A 24,493-nucleotide genomic window follows, 5' to 3' on the forward strand; every position below is an offset into this window, starting at 1 on the left:
CACACACACACACACGCACACGCACACGCGCACACACACACACATATGTTAAATATATACATATTTTTTCTTCTGTACTACTGTGTCAAATTTTTGTATTGCATGGCACCTATCCCAATGCCGCTCACAACCATAGTAAGGCATAAACGTAATCAATTTTTTTTTTTTTTTTTTTTTTTTTGCTTTTAGGGCTGCAGCCATGGCATATGGAAGTTCAAAGGATAGGGGTCAAATCAGAGCTACAGCTGCCAGCCTACACCACAGCTCACAACAACAACAGATCCTTAACCCACATCCTCATGGACTCTAGTTGGGTTCTCTAAACGCTGAGCCATGAAGAAAACTCTAACACAATCAATTTTTTTTGTTTGTGTTTGGTAGTAAAGTACTACACAGGCATACCTTGTCTTGAAGATAATGCAGGTTTGGTTCCAGACCACTACAAGAAAGCAAACATTGCAGTAAAATGAGTCACACAATGTTTTTTGGTTTCTGAGTGCATATAAAAGTTATGTTTACACTATAGTCTATTAAGTGTGCCAAAACATCCGTCAAAAAAATCTATTTACATACCCTAATTAAAAAAATATTTTGTTGCTAAAAACAATAACCATCATCTCAGCCTTCAGAGAGTTGTAATCTTTTTCTCATGGAGTTTCTCATCTCAGTGTTGATGATTGCTGACTGATCAGGGTGGTGGTTAGTATTATTGTGACAATGTCTTAAAATAAAGCAACAGTGAAGCTTGCTGTATCGATCGACTCTTCCTTTCATGAATGATTTCTCTGCAGTATACAATGCCTTTTGATAGCCTTTTACCCACAGAACTTCTTTCCAAATTGGAATCTATCCTCTCAAGCCCTGCCATTGCTTTATCAACTAAGTTTATGTAATACAGTAAATCTTCTGTTGTCATTTCAACAATCCAAGAAGTTCACTGTCTTATATGGATGTAGTTCATGGTGCCTCCAAACAATTACTATACTAACATCAAAGAGCACTGGTTACAGAGTATTATAACAAATGTAATAATAATAATAAAATTTTAAATATCATAAGAATTACCAGAATGTGACACAGAAACATGAAGTGAGAAAATACTGTTTGAACAGTAGTGCTCATAGATTTGCTCAACACAGATTTGCCACAAAACTTCAATTCGTACAAAAACACATTATCTGCAAAGTGCAGTAAAGTGAATCATAATAAAAGGAGATAGGCTGGTATGCACAATATTTTAAATTAAGATTCTTTATTAATGTGTCAATCTACCATAAAATATGTTCTTTAATAAGGTAAACATGGGGTAACTATTCTTTAAAACAATGCGGTAAAATATATACTATGATTTTGGATGTTATTTATAGAATAAGTCAATAATCATTGTCTGCCATTTCTAGCTTACACTGATTTCATTATTGCTCATTTATAATCTGAAGTGACATTCAAATTTAATGGTTTTTAATTATTCTTTAAATTTAACTTGGACATTATTTTCTTTTAGGTATCCTGTTTTATTACCTTATTAACAGTGTGCATGTCTGACAAGTATGATGGTTCCCATCAAGGAATTTTGTAAATATGACTTAATATTAGGTATTGTCCAACATTTTTTATCTTATTTTAATTTAATGAAACTTTTCCCACACACTAAAAGTTAGAGAAATGCTTTTTAAAATATTTTTGGCTGTTACAATCCACTACTTTTTTGTTATAATCCCCATCTTTGCCATCTTTCAAAGTCCAAAACTCTGTAGATAACAAAATATAGTGGCACTCCATGTGTGCGCACATGTGTGTGTACATGTGGAAAATCTATCTTGACCTTTCTTACTTTCATAACAGTCAATGGAACTTCAAGGCACAGATATTCATATATTCATACCTGAAGTGGCCAAGTTTTTTTTAATCCTCCACTAGACCTTGCCCAAGCTACAAAGTGGATAGCACTTTCCAAATTGCCCCTTTTAGATCATTTCTCTGCTGATATTTTTTGCCCATTTGACTTTGATATCACGCTTACCAAAAATATGGGCTTTTGGATTTTTCTGTAGCTTGGCACATAAGGGAATTTTCTCCTGTTTCTATTGTTGGTTTTACTTATCACTCCCAAAGGAGGAAGGTTACAGATGTTATTTTTTTCTAACAAGCTAATCATTGCTCACCAATTCAACTAATTTCTTTCTAGCACTAATATTTTTATTTAAACATGCTTTTGAACAAAAACATATGTACCCTTTTTAGATATTCACCCTCTGGTTCATAATTTATTCAATTCTTCTCAACCTGTAACTCTTGAAAACTAACATTCTCATATCTCTCAGTTTTTTCATAATTTAATTTGCTCTACTGCAGATCTCAATCATTCATTCCAGTTTTTTTCTTCACCTCTTATTCCCAATTTCTTCTTACTTTTTAATTTTCTTTTGCTTACTTCAATACCTGGAATAGACAGCCAATTAAAATATGTCAAGCTGTCAAAGTTTCCCTCAGCTGGAAAAATCTACCAAGTTTCCTTACTAACACTTTTCCTTCATGTATGTGGCTTTCCCATTGTGTTCAAACATAAGCTTCACTGGGTGAAGACCAGCATATTGGAATCCTTGCTCTGGTAAACCCCATGATGCTCTACTTCTGTGGAGTAGTAACACAGTCATGCCAAGGTAAATTTTTTTCTCAAAGGGCCAAGGACTTATTTACAATTTCACTTTGATTTTTAACGCAAGTCTAGAATCAGATGGCAAATAATTAAATTCACATTAATAAATAAAATAAGTTATATATTATAAAACAATCCATTATAAAAATACTTCTTTAAGAAACACTGCCACATAAAATTGTAGGACTTGAAAATAAATGTATGGTGATCATCAAATCTATGTTCATTACGGGCAAAATCCTTTGAAGTCATGAGAACATTATGTATCATGAATACACATTCAGCTATTCACTTTCTGATTTAATAGAAAGTCCCTCCTCTCATGTGGCTAACATTTTTACATAGATGATGAAAACAATAAATAAACAACTGCATTAATAAGTTAAACATGTATTAAGTCAAATGGTCATAACAAAAATGAAGAAAGATAAAGGGAGGAAGGGATATGAAGTTTCAGCTTGTTGGTACTTTTCAATTTTTAATAAGTTGTTCATCAGTAAGTGAAACTTCAGCAAAGACCTACAGGGGGTGAGGTAGAATCCATGAGAATAGCTTTGGAAATAGTATCCCAAGCAGAGGAACCAGCAAGTGAAAAACCTAAATCAGGATTAGGTGTTCAATAAAGAGCAAGACAGCCAATGTGTGGACAGCAGAATGAGCAAGAGAGAGTAAGTAGGACATGCGCTCAGGAGATGCTAGTCAGATAAGCTAAGTTCTTAGGCATCCTTGTATGTGCTATGGGCTAAAGTCTTTTTGAGACTCAAAATCATTGCTGGCTTTCAGTAGGGCCAAAAATTCTTTTATGGAAGGCTATACAAAATACCTACACAAAAATATCTAAACCCCCAAAAAAGATAAATATACATGAGATATAATTGCTACATTGCAATGCAGATACCTATGTAAATAACATAGAATTTTGTGAGACCCCCCAAAGGCACTAATTGCCTTTTGAATCCAAATTGCCTTTGGTAACAATTATCCTGACTTTTAATGTAATCACTTCCTTCTTTTATAGTGTTTCCAAATATTATAATTTAACTTGTTTCCTAATTTGTATAAGAGGGGATTAAACATTCTCCTTTGGTTTTATGCCAATTTCTTTAACTCAACATTTTTTTTTTTTCAAGAATCCTGCACCCTATGGAGAAGTATATAGATGTTTGTTTTCATTGTTCTGTAAAATATATTTTACATTTAATTTTTCTATTTTTTATGGATATTTTCAAGGCTTCTGGTTTGGGACTATTATGAACAATGATGCCGTTAGCAATCTTGTGTATTTATCCTGGATTATATAACACATATTTCTACTAGTTAATAGTGTGTGTCAATTCCTAGTAGTGGAATGGAGGGCCTATGAGGCGTGTATAGTTTCACATTACTAGATATTGACAAACTCTCACAGAGTGATTTTCAGTCATGGTCTCACCAGCATTAAATAAGGGACATAATATCGCTACATCGTTAACAAGGTTTGGTATAATCCATATATATGTGTGTGTGTGTGTATATATATATATATATTTAGTTTGCAGTGAACTTCATTAAATGTGATTTCTGTTGGTTAATCTATGTTTATTTATTTTTTGCTTATTTATTTCAAAGACTCTTTTTAAGCACAGTTTTAGATTTGCTGCTAAATTGAAGAGAAAGCACAGAGATTACCCACATACCTTTATATCTGCCACCCATGCATAGCCTCCTCCATTGTCAATATTCCCCACCAGAGTGGTACATTTGTTACAGTTGATGAACTTCTATTCACACACCATAATCACCCAAAGTTTATAGTTTACACTACAGTTCACTCTTAGCATTTATATATTCTATGGATTTGAACAAATGTATACATCATTATAATACCATACAGAACATTTTCACTGCCCAAAAAATCCTCTGAGCACTACCTACTTATCCCTCTCACCCAAACCTCTGGTAATCTCTGATTATCTACTATCTTAGTTTTCCCTTTTCCAGAATATAATATAGTTGAAATCATACAACATGTAGCCTTTTCCAGATTGTCTTCTTTCCTTTAGTAATGTGCATTTAAGTCTTTTCATGGCCTGATAGCTCATTTCTTTTTGATATTCCCATATCTAGATCTATCAGAGTTTATTTATTTATCTACTTACTAAAGGACATCTCATTTGCCTCCAAGTTCCAGCTTTTCTGCTATAAACATCCATGTGCAGGTTTTTGTGTAGACATAAATTTTCAAATTTGGGGGTAACTACCAAAAAGTGTAACTTATAGATCATTTAGTAAGGATATATTTTGTTTTCTACAAAACTGCCAAATTATCTTCCAAAATGACTATACCATTGTCACAAGACATGTTTCTACAATATTTTCTTAGCCTCTTTGCTGAAAACTCCATCTTGTCCTGCTTTACTTTATCCCATCTTCCTGCTTGGAAAACAGTCACAGTGCTGGTAAATGATTTAAGCTTAAAAACAAAGACCTAAAGGCATGAGTTATTCATAGGGTCAGCTGAATGAGGACTTAATGCATAAGTCTAGGCACGCCAGACCTGTGCAGATTGGCACACCATTTGCACAGCATGATACATCCTCTTAAGAATAAAAGAGGAGCCTCATGGCCCCAAGGGGTTTATGAGGGGTCCTTAGCTGGATATGCATTAGCAAGGAGAACCGAGGTGCAAACCTAGGCATTCAGGGTTGCTGCAGATAGGCATGCTGTCTGCAGAAGCACAATGGTGATTCTCCAGATGCTATGCATAGATAGCTGACACCAAGCTTCCTCAAATGCTAATGATTGTTAAATGCCTAAAGGTCAGAGTAAAAGCTTAATCAGCAACTGGCTATGTGACTTTTAAAATTACTTAAAAAAACCCTATATCCTGCACCTACAACTCCCTAAAGAACACAATAAAAGCAGTGTGGTTTCTTAAGGCGGTGCTCTTGGTACCTGAGACCCTGAGTCCCCCGGTTCCCACCTTTACTTAAGATAAGTATCTCTGTGTCTCGTTTTATGTTAACTTTTTTCCTTAAGTTTCACAGCACCTGTTCTTCAGCCCCATCCTGTTGAGCTGGTCTCTGCATACTGTTTTGCATTTCTACCAGCAAAGAATGAGATTTCCATTGCTCCATATCCTTACCAGCATTTGGTGTTGTCAGTGTCTTGGATTTTGGCTACTCTAAGGGATGTTTAGTTGTATGTCATCGTTGTAATGTGCATTTCCCTAATGACATAGGATGTGAAGCTTGTTTTTCATGTTATTTGTCATCTGATTATCTTCAATGAGGTGTCTGTTAAAGTCTTTGGCCAATTTTTTAAATGAGTGTTTTGGTTTTTCATTGTTGAGGGTTAAGAGGTCTTTGTATATTTTGGTAATGGTGCTTTGCCAGATGTGTCTTTTTTGAATATCTTCTCCCAGGATAGCTTGTTTATTCATTCTCTTAACATTCTGTTTCACAGATTTTTTTTTTCTAATTTCAATGAAGTTCAGTTTATCAGTTATTTATTTCATAGATTTTTCTGTTGGTATTGTGTCTAAAAAGATATCACCATACCCAGTGTCATCTATGTTTCCTTCTGCTATTTTCTAGAAGTTTTATAATTTTGTGTTTTACATATAGGCCTGTGATCCATTTTGATAATTTTTGTAAATAATATAAGGTATGTGTTTAAATTCAGTTTTTTTGCATGTGAAATAATTTTTATATGATAAAACCAGCCTTGCACACCTGGGGTAAATCCCACTGCTATAATCCTTTCTACACATTGCTCTTAGCATCTTGTTGGTGATTTTTGCATCTATGTTTCTGAGAGATATCAATATGTAGTTTTCTTTTTTGGTAATGTCTGTGCCAGTCTTGGTGTCAAAATAATGAGTGCCTTGTAGAATAAATTAGGAAATACTCCCTCTGCTTTTATTCTCTAAAGAGATTGTAGATAATTGATACAATTTCTTCTTTAAATATTTGGTAAAATTCACCAGTAAAGCAATCTGGGCCTGATGCTTTCTGTTTGGGAAAGTTACTACTTATTTATTCGATTTATTTAGTAAATATAAGCCTATTCAGATTGTCTCTTCTTATATGAGTTTTGGCAAATTTCGTCTTTCAGAGAATTGGTTTGTTTCACCTATGTTATCAAATTTGTGGGCATAAAGTTCTTCATAGCATTTATTATTCTATTAATATCCATAGGATCTGTAATTTATGTACTTTCACTTTTTTTTTTTTGTCTTTTTTGTCCTTTTAGGGCCGCACCTGCGGCATATGGAGGTTCCCAGGCTAGGGGTCTAATTGGAGCTATTGCTACGGGCCTACACCACAAACACTGTAATGCCAGATCTGAGCTACATCTGCAATCTGCACCACAGCTCACAGCAACACTGGATCCTTAACCCACTGAGCAAGGCCAGGGATTGAACCTGCAACCTCATGGTTCTTAGTGGGATTTGTTTCTGCTCTGCCACGATGGGAACTCCCTGTACTTTCATTTTTGATATTAGTATTTCTTTTCTTCTGCTTATGTTTGGATTTTATTTGCTGTTTCTCTTCTAGTTTCCTAATAGGGGAATCTATATTATTGATATTAGATCTTTCTTCTTTTCAAATATATTCATTCAATGCTATAAATTTCCCTCTAAGCATATCTTTTGCTGCATCCCACAAATTTTGATAAACTTTTTTTATTTTCATTTAGTTAAATATATTTTTAAAGTTCTTCTGAGATTTTTTCTTTGATCCTTGTCATTTAGAGGACTGTATTTAATCACCCAATATTTTGAGATTTCCCAGTTATCATTGCTTACCTTGCTTTGAAGTCTCCTTTGAAATTAATATAGCTACTTCTTCCTTCCTTCCTTCCATCCTTCCTTTCTTTCTTGCTTTCTTGCTTTTCTTTTCATCAAACTCAGGTTCAGCTGCTTGCCATTCAAAAGCCAATAATTTGAGAGGCAAGTATCAATAGAAAGGAAAGGTGCTTTAATCAGAAAAGTCAGCAGTCTGGGGGAGATTGTCCTGAGACCAATCCCAAAGATTTAGCCATGTCAGCTTTTTAAAGGGGAAAGGGGGTGAAGAATCTCAGTGAATCACTGAGGTAGGAGGTTGGGTTCTGCATCATTCTCATTACATACCAGCTGGCTGAACCTCTCTTCAGATACGATCTTGTCCACTTGTTCTTCCTTTAGTATTGCTAAGGGGGCTGTTGTGGGTAGAGCGCTATTCATTCTTTAACTCCTTAATTCTTCATTCTTCTTTTTATCTAAGAAAAGAATCAATAGTTATTTAGTTCTTTCAAGGTTAGAGGGGCACAGAAATGGGCAAAGAGGAAAGGGGCAAAAGAGTTGCTTCCCTTCCTTCCTTCCTTCCTCTGTCCTCCTCATTCTGGTATTCTCATTACTTGTATGTTATAATTTTTGTAGCTGTCCCAAAGTCCTTAAATATCATGTTCTGTTTTCTTTAGTCTCTATTCTCTTTACTTTTTGGTTTACAAGGTCTCTATTGATATGTCCTGTAGGTCAGAGATTTTCCTCAGTTGTCCTATCTACTAATAAGCTCATAAAAGACCTACTTCATTTCTCATAAGTTTTTTTTTTTTAATCTATAGCACTTCTTGTTGATTCTTTATTACATTTTCTCTTTGATTACATTTCCCGTCTGATCTTAAATGTTGTCTCCTTTATCCATTAAAGTCCTTAGCATATTAATCACACTTGTTTTAAATTCCAGTCTGATAATGCCAATACCCTACCACAACTTGTTCTAAATTTTGCCCTATATTTTCTAATTGTGTCTTTTGCCTTTTGCTGTGCTTTGTCATTTTTTCTTGGCAGGTGTATGTAATAAATGAATTATTATAATTAGGCTTTAGTATTGTGGTGAACTGTGGGGAGAGGAGAATCAACCTATAGTCCTATGATTAGGTCTCAGTCTTTTAGAAGTATGTCCTCTGTACTGTAAATGTCACAAGTTTTTCAGATGTTTTTTTCTCCCCCCTTTGGTGGTACAGGATGTCTAGAGTGGGCTGGAGTTGGAGATTCTCTTCTTCATGTGGAAGTCCAGAGCCAGCTGGGGCCCAGTATTCCCTTTCCCCAGGTCAAATGGGCTCTAATAATCCCCCAAGGTTAGGATCTTGTTAATTAGTTTTCCCTGAGTTCAGGCCTTGTTAAGAAGAACAGGAGTGTTCTGTTGTATTTCAAAATGGATCCCCATCTCCTTCTGCTGGAATCATGAGGGTATTTTTTCTCTATTTTTACTATAAGAACCTGGTTGAGCTCCAGAACATAAAATTCACAAGAGTGTGAAAACCCCCACTCTCCATGACTAGGACCTCCCAGATTTTCCAACTCTCAGAATTATCCTCAAAAAGCCTCCAGGGATTAGTCATTTACAGTTCAAGTTTTCCTACAGAGGCATCACTGGCCTTGATGGAAGTTTCAACTCATGAGTCTCTGCTCTGGTAAGTCATGACTCCCTGTATTCACCCCTGTATATCTGCAACCAGTTGTGGGGTTTGCATTTTGCCTTGAGCCTTTTCCCAATGGATTCAACAAAAGTTATATTGTATTTTATCCAACTTTTTATTTGTTCTTAGGATAGGATAGTAACTACAGAAGTTATTTTTTCCATATGCAATTAGAAACCAGAAATCCTGTCCTTTTCTTTTTCTTCTTCTTGTTTTTCCTCCTTTCTTTTTTCCTCCTTTTCCTCTTACATCCCTTCTTTTTCCATTTTGGGGAAAAAAATGTGGGTTTAATTTGAATTTTCCTCATTATTAATGAAGCGAATTACTATTTCATTTGGTTTTGGTTAATTGATTTTGTTTTTAGTAATGTTCAAGTTTCTTACCAAATTTTCAAAGTGGTCTGACTTTTCTTAGAGATTTATGGGAATTCTCTACGTATTACATTATATATTGCAAATAAATTCTCCCACTCTCAAACTTGTGTTCCCATACTTTTAATGGTGTCCTTGATAAATATATCATGAATATACTCTCCTATATTATCTTCTAAGATCTTTACTGTTTTGATTTACATATTAGTAATTAATAATATTTTTCCAAATGGTTGCATGTTTATCCTAGCTTATGTACTAAAAGTATTAGTATCTTCTCATTGATTTTCAAAGTCATCTCTTACATTTATGAATTGTTGATATACATATAGGGCTATTTCTGAACTCTTTATCTATCTAGTTTTCTTCCAACATCAGTGTCTAAATTAGTTTTTGAGGCTTTTTTACAAATTGCCATAAACTTAGTGTCTTAAAATAATGCAACTTTATTATCTTGCAGTTCTGCAGGTCGCAAATGGGGTGCTGGTCTCCCTGGTGTAAAACCAATGTGTTGGCAGGACGATCTGTCTTTCTGGCGATTGTGTTTTCTTGCTTATTTGGCTTATTGGCAGAATTTAGTTCCTTGTGTTTGTAAACTGAGAGCCCTTCTCAGCTTCTAGATGCTACCTGCATTCCTTGGCTCCAACTTCAAAGCCAGTGATGTTGGGTCCACTCCCTCTCAGACTTTGACTCTTCCATCTCCTGAACTATGGTCATATTTCTCTCATTAACTGTGTTGCCTTTTTCTTCCACCTTGATGGATTTATGATAGATTGGGCCCACCCATAGAATTCAGAATCTTAACCTTAATCATAACTAAACAAATATCTGCTACCACAAAAAGTAACATATTTACAGTAGCTGCGAGTTAGAACATAAAAATCTTTAGGGGGCATTATTCTGCCTCCCACATGGTCTAAATTTCTATAATACTATAATAAGTCTAGAAATCTGGTAGAATCAATTCTTCCACTTTTGTCTTCTTAGGCAGATCTTTCCTTTCCTTAAATTTTAAAGTAAGCTTGTTTGGTTACACACAACAACAAAAAAATCCTGGTGTTTTGATTATATTATATTGGATTATATTGAATTGGGATTATATTGAATCTATAAACCAGTTTCAGAACATTGGTATTTTACACTATTGAGACTTAATCATAAATGCTGTTTTTTTTACTTTCTTGCAGTTATTTATGCCCTTTTTAGGGGTTTAATTTCTCTGAAAAATTTTTTCTTATTGCCCTTAGAAATCGTTGTTTTATTTTCAATTTTTTAAGACTTACTCCTAAAGATTTCACATTTTTAAATACTATTGTACATAGTATTTGAAAATAAATTATGTGTGTCAAAAATGTAAAAAATCATCATTGCCACTATTACTACTCCAGTACAGTTAGTTATGTAATCCTTTTATACAGTTAACATTTTATTTTACACTCCAGGCTCTAGTCATTACACTTCTGTCTAAAACAACTAACTCATCTTTCTAAATATTGACACTATTCAAATGGTTTCAAAGTTTCCATGGCAAACATACAGTAAAATCTAATGTCTCACATTTGTCATTTAAGATTTTAAAAATACTTGGCTTTAAACAATCTCTCATGTTTTTCTGGCCTGCAGATCTCCTCCTAACACTAAATTTACACTCACAACAGACACCTCTGAAATCTTCTAGTAATGTGTGCAATTTCATATTTATATGTATTTTTCATGTAATTTGTCTTAGCTGGAATCCTTTTACCTCATTCATCAAAATGATAAATATTCTTCAATACCTCATCAAGCCCAAGCTTATTTTTAAAGTTTTTACTCATCCCCACAGTAAGAATTAAACAGACCCTCTTTTGTTCTCACTGTAAACCTGATTTTTTCCTTTGGTTTATTAAAAATAGTAAACTTCTCGAGTACCAGGATTGTTTCTTCTTCATCTTTTTATTATTTGAGAACAGTAAGAGTGCCTTGTGCATAGTAAGTATTCACTACTTACTTTAGAATACATCATGCTTTACTATGTGTAAAATACATTCGTTTATAAATGAGTTATGTTTTGCTGAATTCAAGAGAGTGAAATGTCTGAATAGTTATTTCAGATTTCAGTGTTCATAGTTATTTATAAACTAGATATAGATCAACTTCTATGATTCTCAATAAAACAAGCTCTGCCTAGTATTCTCATTCCTTTGAACTTGAATTCTGTCAGATTTCAGAGAATAAAGAGATTCTGAATATGCCAGTTCTGGGAACTCTGTGAAACATTTTTTCCTCTAAGATATATATCAATGGTTTAGCAGAACCTAATCTTTGCTCCAGGCCAGAAAAGTACACTAAGCCATTTTGAAAGGGTTAGGAATAAGGAGAAGTGCAGCTATCCTAAATGCAATATTTGATGAAGAGCCCTAAATATAAATGTCTCTAACAATTTTAAGTGTTCCCCTTCCGCTACATTGTGTAAAAGCAAGGCACATCCCAGTGTGGCATCTTTTCAAAGTGAAGGGAATGCATATTTGAGATATGGCACTGTGTTAAAAAGAAATAAAATAAATCCCATGGAATCCAAGGAGAGTACAGGTCTTACATCTCACAGATGATTTGGAAAGATAGATGAATATAAATGTCTGTATTTGAATATCTAAAGCCTTTTATAACATTATATCTTTTAGCTCTCAAGCAGACAGTTCTTGTCGTGAAAATACTTCTAATATTATATTTAACAAAAAAGTACTCTGAACAACTATATGGACAGGAGAAATTGACACATTATGTAGTATCTCCAAATCTAAAGATGTAGAGAAAATTTTCAAAAAGCAATTCAGTGAGTTAGGTAAAATGCTAGGATTACCTAGTGATGATGTGTAAGTGGCTATTGTTAATTCTATTGGAGGATAGATAACAATCTCAGATTAGATTAGTATATATGTATTTTTCCTTTGGGACAATTTCTTAAAATTTTTGTCTCCTTATTCATAAATATTGGAATAGGGTCGGTCTTTTGCCTATCATAGGCAATATTCAGAGCAATTTTTTTCTTCTTCAGAAGTGAGGATTATCTAATTAGTATATTTATTCAAAAGCAAATATTTTGGAATACATGTACTAGGCACTATGCTAAATATTGGAATATATCCATGAACAAACAAAACAGCAAATTAAATCTGATTACTTGAAGTCTATGGTCTAGAAAGAAATTGTAGATAGACATTAATAAATAGGTATTGATAGAATAAATAAATAAATGAATAAATAAATACAATGAATAGATAAAATATTGTATGTTAAATGGTAGTAACTGCTATAAAGAAAAAAGAATAATGGTAGACCAAGTTAAGAGGAAGAATTGATAATGGATATTAAGGGTGGAAATGGTTGGTGTCATAAATCAAGATAGGCATTGATAGGATCAGGGCTTTTTATTGAAGTATAATTGATTTACAATTTTTGTATTATAAAATTTCTACAGCAAAGTAATTCAGTTATACACACACACACACACATATATATATATATATATATATGCACATTCTTTCTTTAATATTCTTTTTCCATTGTGGTTTGTCATAAAATGTTAACTATAGTTCCCTGTACGATACAGTAGGACCTTGTTTTTATCCATTTTACATGTAGTTGCTTACATCTGCTAACCCCAACGTCCCGCTCCATCACTTCCCTACCCCCTTCCTTTTGGAAACCTCAAGTCTGTTCTCTATGTTCATGAGTCTGTTTCTGTTCTATAGATAGGTTCATGTGTATCATATTTTAGATTCCACATGTAAATGATATCGTATAGTATTTATCTTTCTCTTTCTGACTTACTTCACTTACTATAGTAATCTCTAGTTGCATCCATGTTGCTGTGAATGGCATTATTTCATTCCTATTTTATGATTGAGTAGTATTCCATTCATCTATCAATGGACATTTAGGTTGTTTTCCTGTCTTGGATATTGTGAATAGTGCTTCCATGAATATAGGGGTGCATGTATCTTTTTGAATTATAGTTTTGTCCAGATATATGCCCAGGAGGACAATTGCTGGGTCATATGGTAATTCAGCTTTTAGTTTTTTGAGGAACCTCCATACTGTTTTCCATAGTGGCTATACCAACTTAATGTTCCCACCAACAGTGTAGAAGGATTCTCTTTTTCTCCACACCCTTTCCAGCATTTATTATTTGTAGGATTTTTAATGATGACCATTCTAGCCAGTGTGAAATGGTATGTCATTGTAGTTTTGATTTGCATTTCTCTAATAATTAGTGATGATGAGATCTTTTCATGGGCCTATTGGCCATCCGTATTTCAATATGGTGAGTTTTGAGCAAAGTCTTGAAGGATGTGATTGAGCTGGTCATGTGGGTTTATGGAGAAAAGTTTTACAGGGAAAAAGAATATCATGGGATCACACAAATTGCTACTTATAAATTCTCTGCAGGAAAGTGATACATCTATGACAGAAAAAGACCCTAAAGTAAAACTCTTGCGCTTTCTGTTTTTGAGAATGTATTAAGTACCTGGAAATTTGTTTTGCACTGCACCTTTGTGATTTCCTATCCAATAACAACACTTCAAGGTATTATTATTGTTCCTATTTAATGGATAAGAAAACTTAGTCTTAGAGAAATGAAAAATACTTTAATAACTTATAACTAGTAAGTAGTAGGACTAGAATTCCCATAATAGCACATGTGTATGTGAGTTTATTTAAAATTTTGAACATTTTTCGTTACACAAAATTTTTGCCATACAAAATCCCATGAAAATAGTTTGGTTTTCTGACAACCTGTCATTAAGTTTTTGCATGGAAAAATCAAATTTTGTTTTCAGTAGTTCTAAAATTCATGAGTGAGAAACTTTTCAATTGCATTTTATTCAGTCCATCTGGATAATTAGAATTCAGAGCCCTCATTGTTTATTTCCTCTTTATATGAATTAAAATGTATCAGCTTTGAAAGAAATTTTTTAATTTGGGTCTCTATATATTTTAACTTGGTAAGATAGAATACATTATTAATTCTTTTGACAGTGTTAGTCATTTTGGCAATAGGCTTGAAACAAATTCTCCCTTTTTTCCATTTGCCTATACTTATTTTTAAAAATGCATTTTTTCCAATTTTTACAATTAACAATCTTTACTACAACATATTGGACTATAGTTTCATCCATGTAGGTTCCATGTTGGCCACACCTCTCCTTTTAATTTATTATTTATACACAATATAGTGTATTTTCCATGGTTATGCTTTGATCCTATTCTGAGTTCTCTTTTTTTTTGTTTGTTTGCTTTTTAGGACTGCATCCATGGCATATGGAAGTTCCCAGGTTAGGGGTCCAGTTGGAGCTGCGGCTGCAGGCCTATACCACAGCCACAGCAAAACATGATGCAAGCTGTGTCTGTGACCTATACCACAGCTCACAGCAACACTGGATCCTTAACTCACTGAGTGAGGCCAGGGATCCTAGTCAGGTTTGTTAACTGCTAAGCCATGAAGGGAATCTCTGAGTTCTTTTTCTTTGTATTTTAACTTTACCAGAGAGATAGCTTATTTCTTCCACAACAGAGAGCTAACAGTATCCTTTAAGTAAAATTTACTTTAAACAGTTAAATTATCAGTAAGTACCATATTTCTATCTTTTAGAATATTATACTTTACCCTCTAAAAAGCTAACTATACGGGCTGTCTTGGCAATATCTTGTTAACACAAGATACTGTTTGTCTAGGCAAAAAAAAATTTAATTCTATAGTATTCTTTATACCTATGGTTGGATACAGGATTAATCTAAGAGAAATTGGATCATTGGGATTCTGGAGTGGCAGGGAAGAAAGGAAATTTAATGTCTTAACAGGTTTCATTAAGGATCAAATGACTTACTTGATTTTTTTTGTTTTTTAATATATTTTTTATTGTTATTTCCCTCAACACACTTTTTTCCCCACTATACAGCATGGGAACCCAGTTACACATGCATGTATACATAATTTTTTCTCCCATTGTCATGCTGCGTTGTAAGTATCTAGACATAGTCCTCAGTGCCACACAGCAGGATCGCATTGTAAATCAATTCCATAAGCAATAGTTTGCATCTGTTGACCCCAAGCTCCCAATACTTCTTGATTTTTTTTATTAGTTATCTTAGTGACCATGATAGACAGCTGCCATTCTATTCTCTAAGTATCAAATGTTGCAAATTTAAATTAATTTTTATGGTAAAGGAAAAAACACCAATTGTCTTCCATTTGTTACCCATTAACCTCCACTAGTTCTAATTCTATTAAAGGATATAGGAAAATATTTACTCCTATTTTCTAAGTTTCTAGTTATATCTCTCTTTAGCAAATATATTCTCATAAAAAGGATCCTAAAGCACTGACTCCTCTCCATTGTATTCTTGTTGGTGTTTTAAATAACAGCCTTAGATGAAAATATTGTTAATATGAAACAGTAGATTTGGCACACATGGAATCTGGGTGAAATCCTTTGCTTTTCTGCTTGATTTTCAGGTTTATAATTCTTTTAAAGCAAATCTCTCTGTGATCCTTCTCTCCCTAGTTTGGCCTTTCATTGGGGGTTTAAGGTTCACTGTCTATGCCCTTCAAATGCAGGGTGACCATATGTCACAAAATACCCTTCTTTCACATCCTTCCATAAGACTTGTGGATTTTTATATATTATGTATTTTGTTGAATGGTACATCCATTCACCATGTTCTCTATAAATGTGCTGCAAGCTATTCATTATTTTTAATATTTAATCGATTTTGTACCATAAATTTATCCCCATTTTTTGTTATTTAATCTTTCTTTTAGACTTTTAAAATATCCCCTGAACTCTCTCATGTCCCTCTAATTTATTCTCTATACTACTACTGATACAGACTTTGAAAATGCAAGTCATTTCATCACTATGCTGCTTAATTTCATTTGCATTACATTATTGGTAAGGGGGTAAAGAACCTTGGAGTGGCATTCAAGCTTTCTGTGTCCTGGCTATGCATCAATCCTCATCTCCTGCCACTATGAGACATGTCCTAGACACTTACATTTTGTTAAATATATTGTATTGTAATTATTTCCTTAAATGTAGCTTTTCACCTTTTAGCCTTGACGCTATTCAGAACTTGAATTTTATTCCACATGTACTTGGATTTAGGTGCCACATTCATTGCCTAACACCTTCTTGCTCTGGCATATTAAATTTTCTTCTTCTTTCAAATATTATATATTAATCTGAGAAGTATTTTAAAGGCACTGTAGCTTAGCAGGTTATTTAAGAAAGGAAAATGAGTAGTTTTAGGGGAATCAAAAGTGACGGATTATCATTTTAGCACTACAACCTACTATTCCCCTGACTGCCTAAACTCCAGATTCATTATCCATAGAGTAGGAAGAAGGATTCCACCCTGCCTACTTCTAGATTGTGAGGATCAGAGTGATGATATTTATAAAGATTCTTGATGCATAATAAACTTCAATAAAAATAACATTCATTACAATTATTAAAACTAGGTGAAAACACTGAAATCAATTTTACCTTCTCAGTAAACACAGTGATATGAATGGCAATGAGTTAGTTTAAATAAGAGTATTACTCAAATGCATTCATCTATGAAAAGAAAGTTTCTGCCTTGTGACACTTTTAAAAGTCTTCGTCTATGTTATTACGGACAAGATTGTGTGTATGTTTCTCTGTATGTTTGTGTTTGGGTATTATCTACAATGCTAGGAATAGCTATGCATTTCTCCTGTGTGTGTATTAAGGATTTGATAAAACTGTGTTCATTTGTTTTATGATTTGCATACATAGAAGAGATTCCAACCATTTTAATAATCCCCTTATATCTTCTACAGAAAGACATAATATTAAGTAGTAAATTAAAGTTATATGGAGTTAAATCAGAAGTGATGGACTATCATTTCAGCACTACTACTTACTATCATCCTGATAGTATCCCAATATTGATTCACTGAAAACTTCAATGACAATGAAAGTAGAAGAAATGAAAATATTTTTCTTTGTATATTTCTAAATATCAAAGATTTAAAAACTTCTCAGATACTCATTTTTTTTAAAATGGTATTTTAAAGGGAGACAGTTGGAAAGAGTGCTTGAGACATTGATGGATGTTTTAATCCAAGAAGAAGCAGGTTTCCGAGTCTTGAATATATCTTACCAATTACCAACAGCAGCTTTGCTTTTCCCCCTCAGCTCATCCCTTTAGTGTGAAAAGAGAACCAACAAGTGATTCTGGTGTTTCTTGCAGACACTGACATGACTCAAGCAGTGTTGTCTGTGGGAAAGTGACAGTGGAAACAGTCACTGGAAACAGGAGTGATTAATTGCTGTGAGATATGAATGAAAGTATTTATCATAATGCTAAAGTTTTGAGATCAATTTGGGGGGCAAGTGGAGAAGCTATTGAGTTACAGTAAACATTTTCTATCTTGTCCCACACTACTTTTTTTATATTTGGCACTTTTTACTGCTTACTTCCAATAAATTAATTTTGTTAATAAAAGCAAGAATAGTTCTTTAATACTTTGCAAAGGTCAGGCTCAATAAATCTCTTTGCTTACTAGTTTTCAAAATAGTAATGTTTTGAATACTTTAATAGTCACATAAGCTCTATAGATTTGATAATGCTTTTATAATTTAGTGATTTTATTTTCATTTATTCAAATTTCCTAGGGAGATTATAATATTTTTAGAGTGATATAGATCTGGTACATTCTTTCTTCCTTTTTCATTTTATTTTTCTCCTTCTTGAGCCTCATTTTATAATTTAAGCAGAAAACAACCAAATATATATATATTTGTTACATTAATATAAAATATAAATATAAGTAATTCCTTAGTGAAAGATTATTGACATCAGCCCTCTGTCTGAAAGTGTTATTGTTGGCTCAGTGGCAAGTTGCTTTTGAAAAAGAAATAAATATTGATATTCCTATTCTCTTATTATTCTGGCTCACCTTTCAGCAGTTGCAATTACATTAACTTGCTAATGAACACTCATTATCACCTGGGTCTGCACTGGAGGGTTTATAGGCAATTTCATATTTAATTCTCATAACTGTGCTACAGATAATAGCATTGAGGCCCACATTGGCTAATTGTCCCTTATTCACCCAGCTCATCTGGCTGATGAAAAAGGAAATCCCATTAAGATCAGTGTGACTCTAAAACCAGTGCTCTTTTTATAACAAAGCACAGCCTCTGGGTTTTATCTTCTGAAATTCATTTTCCGTATCAGCAATCTGACTTGCACTTTGTGAGATTTTCAAATGATTTACTCTTTCATTTTCATCCGAAAGGCTTATTGCAGAGAAGGTTAAGGCAGACTTGTTTTTTTTTTTTTTTTTTTTTTTTTTTTTTTTTTTTGCTTTTTTGGGCCACACTTACGGCATATGGAGGTTCCCAGGCTAGGAGTAGAATCGGAGCTGTAGCTGCAGGCTGCCTGCACCTCAGCCACAGCAACTTGGGATCCAAGCTGTGTCTGAAACCTACACCACAGCTCATGGCACTGCCTGATCCTTAACCCACTGAGCAAGGCTAGGGATGGAACCTACATCCTCATGGATGTTAGTCAGATTCGTTAACCACTGAGCCACGATGGGAACTCCTCAGACTTGGATTCTAATAATCGCTCATTCAGTTTTGAACTGTGAAGCCCCATTCTAAGTCCTCATTTTTGCACTGGAAATTGAAGATAGCAAACAAATCTTGCATGGGAACTTGATGAGACAATATGTAAAATATTAATACAATATTTAACATGGTACTTTACTCACTGTTGTACTTAATATGTGTGTTATTATGTGGCTTTTTATTTAGCTTTTAGATTTTTTTTTTACTTAAATATATAACTTTGTACGCATCTTTGAAATTTTTTCTTCCTCAATGATACTTTTTATGCAGACTTTTGAAAGTGGTTGTGACATAAAGAGAACCTCTGAGAAAAAATAGAAACTTCCTTCCAATATTGAGACATTAATGACAAGACCGGGGTGAATGGAGGTCCCTAGATAGAAAAGTATGGCTAAAAAACATCTGTCTTTGTGAATGCAGTAACTTCTGTAGAGAAAGCCATTACTTTACAGATCATAACATGCCAACCCTTTTAACTTCTAACTTATGTGTATTTTAGTTTAGCTAAGAAGCACATGCTTTTCACTGATTTCAACCTTTCAGTTAATTTGGTAGTGCATTAGCATGGCTTTATGAGGACCTGGAGGATTTTTCTAAGTAATATGCTGCCTTATCTATTTTTACCTAAGAATTTTGAGATAACCCTGTATAGTCTTCAGGTAATCACTGGTGGGATACCACCAGTCATGTATTGGTATCTCAGTTCTTTAGGATAAAAGAAACACACACACACACACACACACACACACACACACATTCCCAACACAGAAACATCAGGGCTTTATTTTACTTTTCCTTTTTTAGCATTCTTTCTGCTTTCTACTTGCTCTACTCAAATTTATAATTTACAAGCCAACATTTCTTTCTCAAATGCAGTTTAATAGCACCATTCCTTTGCCTAAAAGCATTCAAGACTTTTCCATCGCTTGCAGGGTATGTCACCTAACATTCAAGGGTGACCATGATGTGCCCTCTGTTTCCCAGACACATAGCTAGTCATGCTGTGCCTTGTATTTTTTTGTTTGTGAAGACCCAAATTAGTTTTATTTCCCCCCGGTACACTGTGCAACTTTTGTTAACATTTACTGTCTCTTGTTTCTGGAATACCCTCTTCTCCTTTCTGTGTCTAAATAATCTTTACTCACTACAAAATTCAGCCCATCACTTCCTGCAGGAAGGTGTTTCTAACAAACTGTGATTTAGAATAGCTGTCCCTTCTCCCTGTTCACATAATCTACACACATTTATGATCACTGTGTTTGAAACTAGGTCATGAGGCTTTAAGATTAAGCCTGTAACTGGCATATATTAGACACTCAGTTCATATTTGTTTAGTGTATGAGTAAATGAATAAGTAATATATGCTAAAGAAAAATTTTCTGATGTTTCCAACTAGAACAGAATATATATTTGCACTAAAAATATTTCAAAAATTTTTATAGAGAAATGAGAGGAATGTGCTCACCTTTTTTATATTGTACACATTAATCTTCAGAATTGAAACAAACTAAAGCTCTTGCCTAGGACCATTAATTACTTTGGTAAATTTTAACACATACACACTTTAAACAGCTTTAACAAGCTTTATGATACTCTTAGTAATATTTCCCGGGATATTCTTTTTCAAACAGTGTTGAGAGGTGAAGACTTTTCCTGTTACAACCGTGATTTTAGAATTCAGATCAAAAGATTTACTCTGAAGGGTAAATCCCCTAAAGATGCATTTTATGCTTTTCATAGATTAAAGAAACCAAGAGACAACTGCCTATATTGAATAAATCACTTTCTCCTGGTCAAATAAACCTTTTGATAATCTTTGACTAGGATAAACTTATTCTATTGTTGAAGCCAAAAACTCCTGATTCATGTGTTTTTGCCTTTCACATTGTTAGTTGCTGACCTTAGAAATAATAAGTCAGTAGGCAATAATGCTGTCAATAAAAAGGATCATTTAATACAAAGTCATGAACATTTGAGGACAGGAAAAAATTTTTTAAATATTATTACTCCAATGGGTTTCTTAAGCAGTTCTCTAGATTTAACACTTATGTTAATGAACTATTTTGTAATAACCCAATTTAAAATCGACAACAGTGCTTTCAGTTTCTGCTGATAATCTAATATAGTTCTAAATTGACAGATAAAGATTTTAATAAAGGAATATTTATTATAATCTTAAAGTTGTATATCAGAAAAAGATGCCCTTAAGCTTGTCTATATTTCTTTGTTTCTGGAGTTGTATGCTATGACTCTGACATATGGGGTTATCACATCAAATAAAAGCATAAACCATTTTTACTTTTCCAGTTTAATTGGAAAAAAGCTTATTTCAAAAAAGAAATGTGGCTGAATGCTTATTAAATGGCTTTAAAAATACATTATTATCTTCCGGGATTTTCTAAGTTAGGTCCCTGGAATGTCAAGTTCGGGGTTTATTTATTTTATGTGCTTGAATAACTAGGAAAATTGTGAATTGAACTTATCAATGCTTAGTAATTATTTATGGCACATAGTGTTTCTTTCATTCTTTGTGTAAATACTATACTTGAACATTTTCTTCTGTAATTAAGGATTTTTATACATTTTTTTCTTTACAGTCTCAAATTATTATAAAAGCAATTGTAATTTCTTATACATTAAATATAACTTATCTAGAAAAAACTAATTATATTTTAAGTTATAAAAGTAATATTAACATCATTAAGTTATAAAAATAATTATTAACATAAATAAAACAACCATTTATTAAAAAGTAAAAGAGGAAGGACAATTTAACATTGTTCCTGAAGCTGGACTACCAGGAAGCTAAGACAGTGACAAGTTATTCTTTACTTACTACTGATCCAGAGATATTGTGAAACTGGTTTTGATTTATTTTTCTTGTATTTAATGAGCAAAATTTAAATTCAATAAATACATCAAGCTCATAATGTTTCCAGATACTTGTTTTAAAGGAATATAAAATAAGTAAACATGACACTTTCCTTTGATATAGCAGAGCATAAAAGGGCATATCCCCAAAGTCATGTAAAATTAAAGATAGTACATATACGTGATGAAAGACACACACACACACACACCACACACACACACACACACACACACAAAATAGTCCGTATTCAGGGAATTCAAACTGAAGAAAGTCTCATAGATAAGGTGGGTTTGAAAGAAGGGTCTGTAGAGGCAATGATGGTGGTACAAGAGAGGCAGAAGGAAACAAAATAGGAAAACATAGTCCACAGCCAGAAAAAAAACAGTTATCTCAATAGGGCTGGTGCATATAACTTGTTTTTCTGGGGAAAGTCATGTGGAAAGATGAATTTAGATATGAAAATAGTAAGCCAGAATTGCCATGTTGAGACATCTGCACATCCTCTGTAGCCAATGGGGAGTACATCAAGTGTTTTGAGCTCTGACTTAATGAGATTTACTCTCTCTGGTAATGGCATTTAGGCTGAATTCTTTTTTTTTTTAATTTTTATTTTTTCCATTATAGTTGTTTTACAGTGTTCTGTCAATTTCTACTGTACAGCAAACTGATCCAGTCACACATGTACACACATTCTTATTCTCACATTATCCTCCATCATGCTCCATCATAAGTGACTAGATTTAGTTCCCTGTGCCATACAGCAGGATCTCATTGCTTATCCATGCCAGATGCAATAGCTTGCATCTACTAACCCCAAGCTCTCAGTCCATCCCACTCCCTTCCCCTCCCCTTTGCAACCACAATTGTGTCTGTTCTCCAAGTCCATGAGTTTCTTCTCTGTGTAAAGGTTTATTTGTGCTGTATATTAGATGCCAGATATAAGTGATACCATATGGTATTTGTCTTTCTACTTAAGAGTTTCTAGTTCCAATCATGCTGCTGCAAATGACGTTATTTTTTATTTTTTATGGCTGAGTAGTATTTCATTTCATATATATACCACATCTTCTTAATCCATTCATCTGTCAATGGACGTTTAGATTGTTTTCCATATTTTGGCTATTGTGAATAGTGCTGGAATGAACACGTTGGTGTATGTATATTTTTTAAGGAAAGTTTTGTCCAGATATATGCCAAAGAGTAGGATTGCTGGGTCATATGGTAGTTCTATATTTGGTTTTTCTGAGGAACCTCCATACTGTTTTCCATAGTGATTGTACCAATTTACATTCCCACCAACAGTGTAGGAGTGTCCCCTTTTCTACACATCCTCTTCAGCATTTGTTATTTGTTGACTTGTTATGATGACCATTCTGACAGGTGTGAAAAAACTACTTCACTGTAGTTTTGATTTGCATTTCTCTAATAATTAGTGATGTTGAGCATTTTTTCATGTGCCTGTTGGCCATCTGTATATATTTGGAGAAATGTCTCCAGGTCTTTTGCCCTCATAATCTATAGGCCAAATTCTAACAGTGATTAAGTTGGTTTATACTGTTTGCTGAATATTGTTGTCTGCATATGGGCAGGCATATACATCAGCATGTTTACTATATGTTCTATTGATGTACAGGAAGAAGTAGTAGAATGTCTATTTAAATTTTTAAATCATGAAAACATTTATTATCACTTAATGTATGACTTGTCATTGGAACTCTTGCTCATTTCATAAAGCATATGGTCTCAGGGAGGCAGAGGCTTTGTTACTTTGCTCTCATTGTCACATACTCAAATACCAATGTATTCTAAATATCATTACTATTATAATAAAACACATGAATTATACAGTTTTATTATATATTCTTTTGAGTACATTATCATGAAAATCTTTGTATGGACTAACATACTTACCGTGATGTTGTCCCTAAGAGTTGTCAACAAGTTAAAAATAAATTATATATTTTTCTTTTATAAAAAATATTTCTCTGAATTTGTCGACATTTTATTGAATGACAAGTGATTGTCAGTAATGACCTATTGATGAGCTGTTATTAAATTGAAATATAAAAGTTCTCCTCTTTCAAAATAAAAGTGACCTTTTTACAGTGAATGAGAAAGTTAATGGTTTTCAAAAGAAACTTGTGCTATGAACAGTGTTATTTTGAACAGAGTTGTCTGGAATTATAACAGTAATTTCATTATCATAATGAGATTAATAATGCCTCTAAATTTTATATAATGCAAATAAAAAAGATAATTGGAAATAGAATTTTTTTATTTCTTTAAAAATCTTTGAAAAGATCCGAGAGGTTTAAAGCAATTTACAGACAATTTCAAAAAATTCCCATTATATTCTAAATACTTACTAGCAAGATTTTGATAAAAAATACCTGTGAAAAGTTCGTTGCTTGGTTTAAACATGATAATCATTGTAAAGTCATCACAACCACCAGTGGTTCCTGCTTTTAGACCTATATATCTTTATGGTTTATTTTTCAGTTTT

Source organism: Sus scrofa, chromosome 8 (genome assembly GCF_000003025.6).
Source record: "Sus scrofa isolate TJ Tabasco breed Duroc chromosome 8, Sscrofa11.1, whole genome shotgun sequence".
Taxonomy (NCBI): Eukaryota; Metazoa; Chordata; class Mammalia; order Artiodactyla; family Suidae; genus Sus; species Sus scrofa.